The sequence below is a fragment of the Myodes glareolus genome, chromosome 25, assembly GCF_982192425.1.
Source record: "Myodes glareolus chromosome 25, mMyoGla1.1, whole genome shotgun sequence".
Lineage (NCBI taxonomy): Eukaryota > Metazoa > Chordata > Mammalia > Rodentia > Cricetidae > Myodes > Myodes glareolus.
The window spans coordinates 18,122,387-18,132,726 of NC_142050.1; the positions used below are offsets into that span (position 1 = coordinate 18,122,387).

The 10,340-nt window shown below is 34.9% G+C and overlaps 1 pseudogene; it reads right to left on the reverse strand.

The window, feature by feature from the left end:
• Nucleotides 1-2,924: 2,924 nt before the first annotated feature.
• LOC125411068 (small ribosomal subunit protein eS17 pseudogene) lies at nucleotides 2,925-3,323 on the reverse strand (annotated as a pseudogene).
• Nucleotides 3,324-10,340: the final 7,017 nt, after the last annotated feature.

A 10,340-nucleotide genomic window follows, 5' to 3' on the forward strand; every position in this document is an offset into this window, starting at 1 on the left:
CGAGATAACATCCTGTTGAGGGAGGGATTTAAGCATGAGACAGATGCTATTAGATGTGTTTTTCAGTCCATATCATTTCAAAGGCAACTTTTTCATAATTCAATATGCCCTCATTAATGTTAAATGATTACTTTCATTTTCTGAAAAATATTTAGCATTTTATATATGCAAACAATACATATTCAGATTTCTATAAGATTTCATATAATCAAATTGCTTAAAATGATAAGATGGTCTAACATGGATACCTTACAGGCAGCCACAGAAGTTCCTTAGAATGATATCTAATTTAGAATTAAATCAAGACAAAGACAAGAATTTACCATATTAAATGAGTACAATAGGGAATATTTCTTTGGGAAACCATTTGGGGAATATATGACAATATATTGACCCTCAAGAAACAACATTTTTATAAAAGAAAAGAAGAGGAATTTTATTTCTGGATTGATCTTGGTATGGCAAACATCCATCAATATAAATAAAGTGGAACAAATCTGATTTTGCAGCAGAAGTTAAACTTCAGTGCATAGAGATGGATTAGATATAGGACATCTAAATGTAGATCTTTAGGGACCTTTGACTTCGGTACTTATCGTTTTAGATGTCTAGTTACCTGTTTAATCATGAACTTTATTGTTCTTATGTAAAATATCTTTATCTCTTTTATTTTTGAATTGCTCCTTAAAGTAATAAGTGTGATGTTCCAATTTAAAGCTGAAAACATGAAAAACTGACAGGAGCTTATCATTTCATGTGACCTTATATGACGAAATGTTATATTAAGCTATACCTAAAATGGACAATGAAAGCAAAACTTGTAGATGAAAATGCATAGTCAACACTGTAATAAATTGACCTAAATCAATTTTAATTTTTAGTAAAAAACAATTAAAAGGATATTATAGAGGGTAAGGGGAAGCTCTTAAAAATATGATGGAAATAAATAAGAAAGAGGTGGAAAGAAAATAAAATAACAATAAAGATGTCTCAAAGTTCTTAAGGAATTACGTTACTAATTATATACCTGAAAATAAAAGTATAAAACACATAAGTATGTATAGGAATATATAGTTGAAATTTAATTGTCTCATCTCAGTGAACATAGTCAACTCCAGGAGAAAAATTTATCAAACAATATCTCAATACCAGGCATGAAAACACAAATTTGTGTTGTTAGTCAGAGTTGTTCAAGAAAAACATAAAACATTACAGAAATATTGCTGCTGATCTTGTTCTGTCCCCAGAAGTAGAAGTTACATCTTTTGTGCTAAAAACACTGTCAGTTTATACCCAGGGCCCAAAGTCTCCAGAAATGGAACAATGCTTCTTTCATACTGATTTGTTTTTATGGCACCAGATGGTGCAGTGCCAGCTTCCAAAAGAAAGAAACAACCAACAGCCCTACTTAGCTAAGATAGAAATGATCCACAGAAATGACCAACACTGAATGGTAGCCATAAGGGTACAGTAGTGGTGAGTACATGTTGGTGGTGACTAAGAGCTTTCTAATTGTACTTACTGCCTACTCAACAAAAGGATATCATGTTGTGTAAGGAAAAGATATCAAAATACCCTGGGCTATTGAAATCATAAATCTTGAAGGAGAACCTACATCTGCTACTTTACTAAACCAGAATACTAAATACATTATAAATCTTTGTCCTAATACCCACAAATGAATACAGTTTATACCCCATATCAAAGAAACATCTCTCTGCAACAAAAGAAGATCATTAGAGAAAAGCACAACCAATCAAAATTCAGAGTTGTAGAGTCCACTATCATTAGACACTTCTACAAAACAACCAGTGCACCTAAGTATTAAGGGACATGGTAAAAGAGGCAGAACAAGCCTAAGGTCCAGAATATGTATGTCTCTCTTAGTGTCCTCATTGTTCTCTAAGTTCTTTGGGGTTGTGATTTGTAGGCTGGTTTTCTTTACTTTATGTTTAAAAACCACTTATGAGTGAGTACATGTGATAATTGACTTACATAGATCTAATCTACATGGGAAGTAGAAAAAGACAATATCTCCTGAGTAAATTGGAAACGTGGGGACCTGGGGGAGGGTTAAGGGAGGAGGGGAGAGACAGGAAGAGAAGAAGAAAAAATGTAGAGCTCAATAAAAATCAATAATAATCCAGAGTATGTATGTATGTATCATATATATATATCACAATATATATATATATATATTCATGTGCACTTCAATATTAAAACAACTAAGACAATAGGAGGCTATGAATTATAGTACCCCAACTCAGAACTCACAGAATTCTGCAGAAGATGAGGCAGAAAAATTGTATGGGCCAGAGGGTAAGGAAGATCCCAGGAGAACCAGTTCCTGTGCATATAGTGCATGAATAATATATATGAATATGTATATATGTATATATTAGTTTAATATTTTTATGAAGATCTGACTGTGAGAATGAGTTGGTCTCTGACTTTTTTGTCTGTTCTTAAAACTCTTTTCCTCTGTTTGGGCTGCTGTGTCCAAATTCATTATGAAAGATTTGCTTCATCTTATTATATTTTATTTTGTCATGTTTGCCTGTTGGGAGGGGAAGCTATAATCAGAATAATCAGAATATATTGTTTAAGAAAAGAATCTGTTTTCAATAAAGAAAAGTAAAATAAATAAATAAATAGTAATCATATACTTTATGTTGGTATGGGAATGATAAAGATTTTCTTTTATTGGGATAATATGAAAACATGCTGTAAGTGGACCTTGTGATCATTTTCATTTATAATTTAAAACAATATCTTTTTATTGATATTAAAATTTATTTTTCTCTAAGGCCATGTCCATCCTCATAATATGGATGTAATATATCAGGTCAAACAATTAACTATTTCTATTTTTATTTTTCTGGTTGTTATTTTCAATATTGTAATGAAAGTATGACAGAACAAGCTCAAATGGCTCCAAATCGTGTTTTGAAATTCATCCCAACTGTAGGCTGAGTGAGCTGCAGGTTGGAAAGACTGCCAAAGATTAGAAGCTTCAGCATCCCCTTGTTGTCAGGTTCTACCTCAACAGTTTCTTGAATAATGGCTGAGACCTCAGGATTGTCTACTTTTTCTCTCTTGCTCCTGCAGCTTGATAGAGATACTTCTCACAGGGCCTTTCTGAATTCTCTCCAACAAATGCATGATATAGACGGCTATCTTAATGTTATTTTTTTTTCTGGGGATATTGGCTATCTCCTTGCACACACACTTGTTGGTATGGAAGCTATTTCCCAGGCATGTACAGTATTTCCAATGATGACCCAGGCCTACTTCTTCACAGTCTTGGTATGAGAGCATCCCATGTTGTTGGGCTCCGCTAAAAGTGATATACCTTTTTTTAAAAAAAAAAATACTTACTGCTGCATTTAGCTACTTAAAAACAGACTCACGATAATCACATTCTAATTGAGATAAAAATCTTTAGTTCATATGACTTTGAGATTGCCTTTTACATATACAAGAATTTTGTAAATATAATATGGCCAAGTGAGGTAAATGTAAAGTTAATCCAAAGTTTAATTAAAATTACAAAGCTAGATCTGAAAAATGGATGTCATAAAACTAATAAGAGATAAACTTCCCTCCTCTGAGAGATATGTGGACACTGGTTGAACCTGGGCATTCATAATCAATATCGGCCCCTAAGTACATCTTTGGATAAGCAGAAAATTTTTTGCTCACATACCAATAAATTTCCTGATGGTATTAAATTTAACAAAGTAAGAAATTGTACAAGTCATTGTTTTGGTTTTTTTTTATGTTGATGAACAGAGTTGCTGGGATGCCAGTGCAGGCCTTTGACTATGCTAGACAAGTATTCTACTGAAGTTATATCACCATCCTAAGTTATATAAATGAAAACCCAGTGCTGAAAGTAGCCACTGAAGACTGTGAACAGAGTGAGCAGCTCTATCTGTTGGTTTCTTTTCTTTGTCCTTTCTCATTCAACTACTACTGTATAACTCTGTGTTATACTGAAGTACGCATACTTGGTCACTAATAAAATACTGACTTTAAAATATAATATCATTAAACAATAGATATCCAAGAGACCGATATTGGAAATCCAAATTCTTTTGATTAATAAGTTGTAACTGAAAGAAAACAGCTGGATAAAAATTAAAACTACTAAAACACAACTTGGAACAATGGTAGAATGCTTCTTGGTTCCAAATTATCAAATAACAAACAGAATTAACAAAAGATTTCTAAGTATACAAATACTTTTATCTGTCAAATATTTGAATAATTTTGGAAATCATTCCATTACAGGCAATTAACTAAGGAGGTTTGGAGACAAAATATGCTGAATTAGTCATCACCTCACTTGCTTTCTTATTAAAGACAAATGATCATCAAAATTTCACAGTGCTATTACACCACTCTTCAGGATTCAATCAGACAAAGAACGAAATTTTTACTGTAAACAGGAATCATGCTCTGGATTATGGCTAAAGAGAAAAGAATAGCAATATTGAATTATAGAAATATTGGAAAATAATTCAAAAACAGTATAAAACTGACAGTAACTTAAAAGTATAAAATTGTAATTGTTGAACGTGGTTAAATTTATAGAACTCTTGAAGGATGATCCAGGAAGATATGTAGATGAACTTGGTTGAATAACTAGAGAAATCAAGAAATTTCTTACATTTCATTTTAATCATCATGATACTGAATTCTAATTTATTAGCCAGTTAGTAAAAAGGAAAGGGCACACCAAAGAAAAGAGACACTAAAACGAAAGTCTAAGACAAAGGTACATAGATGAAGAAAGTTTCAGGCAAAATAAATACAAAATATGTATATAGATCTGGAGGTCTGTTAATTAACATTGTCAATTTGAGAGGTCCTAGAATGTTATGGAAAAGGATCCTACTGTCATATCAGTGAAGATTTTTCTACAGTAAGTTATCCCCTGAGCAAGTTTAGGAGAATTTTTCTAGGTTATAATAATGGGGTTAGGAGTCATACACTGAATGAATTTGACATCAGTCCATTTTGGGGGTGCCTCAAATTCATTATAAGATGAAATCTAGCCAAAAAAGAATCACCACTTTGTGCTTCCTGAATATAGGAACAATGTGATGAGCTGCCATGTATTCCCCAACTCCCCTGCTATTATGGACTGTATCTCCAGGAATGGTAGTCTGAAATCAAGCCATCTTTCCTTAAGTTGATTTTGTCATTTAATTTTGTCACAGCAGCAGGAAAGCAACTAACACAGAAAGCACTACTAGTGACAGTGGCATTTTAGCTAGGAGGAAGTAGAAAAGACTTTTTGGATAATGTCTTTGGGAAAATATACGTTTCAGGTTAAAAAAATATGATGAGAAATAAGCAAAAATATACTCTCAAAGAGTTTTGTTTAAAATTGAATCAGAATCTTTGCATAAGGAGATGAGGTTTTGTTCTAAAGCTGTAACTACTGCTGGTTTTTAATTGAGCCATTTGTTTAGGGTGAAAGGGGGAACACAACAAACACACACATATTCATGATGACTTCATATAGCAGCCACCATTTTCTGAGAAGTGCAGATTTTCTACGACTTAGCTTGGGTTATGCCATTTAGCTACATTTTATTTTCTTCCTCCATTATTTTCCATCTAAAACTCTGTGATATTAACATAAGTAAAATGATTTTAACACAAAGAATTCTACAGTAACCTTATTTTTCATTTAATTATATTAATTATATAATGATATATATATATATATATATATACTTATATTAATGAAAAGATATTTACTAAACTTGTTTGTTACAGTTTTTTACATTGGATCCAAAATCAAGAAAAATATTGTTTATAGTGAGAATAGTGAGAATAGTTAACAATATCTCTGTGTGTGGTTTTGAATGAGTGACTTTCTCCATTACACAGAAAGCAGGAATCAAAGAATAAATAGCAAGCATCAGAAAGAAGGCAAAGTGTCAGATTAGACAATTCCATTATCTAGTAGTACCAAATGGTAAAGATTCTGAAATGAACAAACAACAGTCATCTGGAGCCTCTGATCCACAAAGAGGGTCTCAAGTTCACTATCTCTCTTTAGTGAGACTCAAGATTAACTCTTCCCATTGCAGGTATTTTTATGGTAGGGATAAAAATGGAAGCTGAGTGTTCTTTGTTTGGCGAAGGTGCTTGGGAATATTTATCTTTGAGATGTGTTTCTCAATGCAATATTTTTACTCTCCTTTTGTTCACAAGAACTTGGTGTGATGGTATGAGTAAGAATACTCCCGACAGATTCATATATTTGAGTTCTTAAGGAGTGGCATTAAAAGGTATGGTCTTAAGATTCCCAAAAAATTGGGAGCATGGGATTGGGGGAGAAAAGAGGGCAGAAGGGGAAGAATAGGGGAAAGGGGAAGGGAGAGGAGAACTTGAGAGAATGGAATAGTTGAGATGCAGGAAGGAAGAGATAAGAGCAAGGAAAGAGATATTTTGAGTGAGGGAGACATTATTGTGCAAGCAAGAAACCTGATGCTAGAGAAATTCCCAGAAATCCACAAGAATGACCCAGGCTAAGACCCTAAGAAATAGAGGAAAGGGTGACTGAGCTGTCCTTGCCCTGTAGTCAAATTGACGAATATCTTAAATGTCATCATATAACATTCATCTACCACCTGATGAATGCAGAAGCGGAGACCCACAGTGGAGTACTAGGCTGAGCTCCCAAAGTCCAGTTGAAGATTGGGAGGAATGAAAATATAAGCAAAGAGGTCAAGACCATGATGGAGACACTCACTGAAACAGTTTACCAAGCTAATTGGAGCTCACCAACTCCAGTCAGACAGGAATGAGCACAGTGGTGTGGGAGAATTGTCTGCATTCTGTCAATCATTGTGTAGTATGAGGGGCTTTTATGTTAGCTTTTATAACTTATATTATTCTTATCTATGTTAGCCACATGGCTCAGTACCTTTTTCAACAGGGCAGGTCACATCCTGCTTCTTTGGTGGTCTGGGAAAGACTGCGAGGAATGGGCTTCCTCCTTTCCAGCATTCTCCTGTTCTCATTGCCCCACTTCTACTTCCAATCTGGTTGACCCACCTATACTTCCTGACTGGCCAATCAGTGTTTATTTAAAACATGATTGACAGAATACAGACAATTCTCCACATCACATATATAGTAGGGAGGGCCTTGGACCTTCCCCAAAGCAATGCGCCTTACCCTCTCTGAGGAGTGGATTGGGTGTGTAATTGAGGGGAAGGTGGAGGGAATGGGAGGAGGGGAGGGAGTGGAAATTGGGATTGGTATCTAAAAATGAAAGAAGATATTTTGTGTTTTCTTTTAAAAAATAAAATAAATACTCTCTTTTTAATAAGTTGACAGCAATAAATTCAGATTGATATAAAAAAGAGAGGTATGGTCTTGCTAGAGTTGGTAGGGCTTTTTGGAGGGAGTATACCACTGTGGATGGGCTTTGAAGTTTTATATCATCAAGTCAGATTTCTGATCACTTTCTCTTCTTGATGCTTGTGGATCCAGATTATAACTCTCAGCTACCTTTGCAGCACTGAATTTACTTGTGTGCCACCATGCTTCCCTGCCATGATGATAATAGACTAAACTGCTGGGCTATAATTCATCCCCAACTAAATGTCATGGTGTCTCTTCACATCAATAAAACCATAAGACAGAAATTGGTATCAGGGACTGGTTTACTGGTATGATAGACCTGACTATGCTTCTGTTTGGTGAAATTTGATTATAAAAACATTTAAGTGATTTAAGTGGGTTTTAATGAGCTATAACAGTAGGAGAGGAGAAGACAGTGTAGCTCAATATGATTTTATGAACAGTGGGTATCAAAAGGTTTTAGAGAGGAAGAATATTAGTATGTGGCCTATAGATTGCTTTGTGATATTTTATTTATTTAACTGTCTTAACAATAATTTTGAGTCAGTATGGGATGAAGAGATATGGGGAGAGGGATAGGATGGAATTAATATAGTACAGAGAGAGATAGCTGGAATTGGTGGTTACAAGGGTAGGGGTGTGGAAACCTCGTAGTGGAAATCTCCAGGAATCTATGAAGACTAGCATCTCAGTCATGGGGGATACAGTCTCAAGTGACTCTTTTTTGTAGTCAGGCAAGGCTTTCAGTAGAGGGACTGGGTTGCATTCAATTGAGTTATTAACAAAAAATGGATCCCATTGAAATACCCGAACAATCCAGGTTATTGCTAAGACAAAGGATTGCTCTCTACAAACTGACAACATTTACAGTGATGAGGACAGCATCAACATAACCCATTGAACATGAAGTGGTTGAGCTGGTACCAACATGAAATCTTTGCCCCTTCATTATAGACTCTTTGATATGGGAAGGTACTCTGCAGGCTACCAAAGAGAATTATGGACACTAACCCTTCCACAAAATCTTTGACCCACAGTCTGTCCTCTCTGCTAAATATAGTAAGGAAATGGCAGTACTGGGCTTTTGGGAATAGCCAATCCATGTCTGGTTTGACTTGAGTCCCACTCCATAAGAAGGGACTCATACTCAATTCTGCTTGGTTAACTAAGCACTAGAGACAGGATAGCCCAGAAATAGAGGGTATAACTAAATACAACTGCTCTAAAATTTAAAAAAAAATCAATAAAATGATTCCTAATAATACTCCACTATATTCATAGATCAGTGCCTTATATAGTCATTATCAGAGTGATTTCCTCTAGCAGAAGATAGGAATAGATGCAGAGACTCACAGTCAGACAGTATTCATAATGAGTCTAAATGGGAGGTCTCTATCAAGTATTTCTTCTGAAAGCTCAGGGAATTCTGTAGCGGAGACGATGGAAAGATTCTAAGAGTCAGATGATTATCTGAAAATCCCCTTTGTTTTGTATTCATTCCTTTACACATTTGAACTCTAGCAGTCACTAGTTGCATTTGCCCAAATATATAATGATAGGTATCTACCATTATTTATAGACTCCATTGATTATTTGCATATCTTGTGTTTTTTATTCATCCCTTTTCACATTCCAACCCTGGCAGCTACTAGACTTTTCACAGTCTCCACAATTTTCACATTTTTGGAATGTCATCTATTTGGAATTGTATATTCTTTCCATAGTGATATTTTACTCAGTAAGATGCATTTAAATACTTTTCTCTGCTTGATAATTTCACTTATTTTTAGTGCAGAATAATATTCCATTATATGACAGCAGTACAGTTTATGTATGCTATAAGTATTACATTTTGCCTTGCTCGGATAAAATTCCTTCCAAGCAACTTAAGAGCTGAAATATATATTCTAGTTCATAGGTCCATCATGGTAATGAAGGCTTTGAGTCAGGAACAACTTAGAGCTCTACTGGTGGGATTTGTTAATATCTAGGCAGGAAAGCTGCAGAAAGAAGACAGTAAGTGAGGTCAAAGTCTACCCCAATGAGCAACTTCCTCTACCTTAGCCTCATCACCAGAAAGGTCTTCAAGACTCTCCAAAAATCCTCTCCATCAGGTCATTGAGTGTTCAAGTACATGAGCCTGTGGAAGACAATTAAAAACCCACCATAAACTCTGTTCATTTGAATAGTGAAGAAAATCTTTGCTCCTTTTAAATTTGCAGTGATGAAGTAAGCTTCTCTAAAGATCATGGGTTTTTTTGCGTGTAGACAAGTTTTCAATATCTTTAGCTAAATACTCAGGCATGTGATTTCTGTATCATATGGAGAGAACATATGTAATGTTCTGGAGAAAAGACTGTCTTCCAACATAGAGATATCATTTAAATTCCCACAGGACATAGAAATTTTTATTGTTGAGTATCCTCCCAGCCTTTGACAGCATCAGTATTCTGCATGTGAGGCACAAACAGGTGTCTAATGGCATTTTGTGTTAGTTTGAATTTCCTTAATTATATATGTACAAAAGCATTCCATATGTTTATTTGTCAGCCTTCCTCCCTTTAGTGAGCTATTGTTAAAGATTTTGTGATGAGGGATTCTCCTCTGTATACTGTCAATACCATTGCTTAATAATAATAATAATGATAAAAACACTATCTGAGCCCCTGATAGGATAGAACAGAGTGAGGAGGTGAAAACTAAACTGAATGCTGGGAGAAAGGAGGCAGAGTCAGGGACAACCATGGAGCCACCTCCTAAGACTAAGAAAGATTGGTTGAAGTTTTGCTAGTAGGCCGTGACCTCATGGTGATGCATATATTAATGGAGATGAGTTAAATTAAGATGTAAGAGTTTTCCAATAAGAAGCTAGAGCTAGCAAGCAATGATTTAATTAATATAGTTTCTGTGTAGCTCTTTTGGGAGTCTAGGTAGCAGTCTCCTACATATTT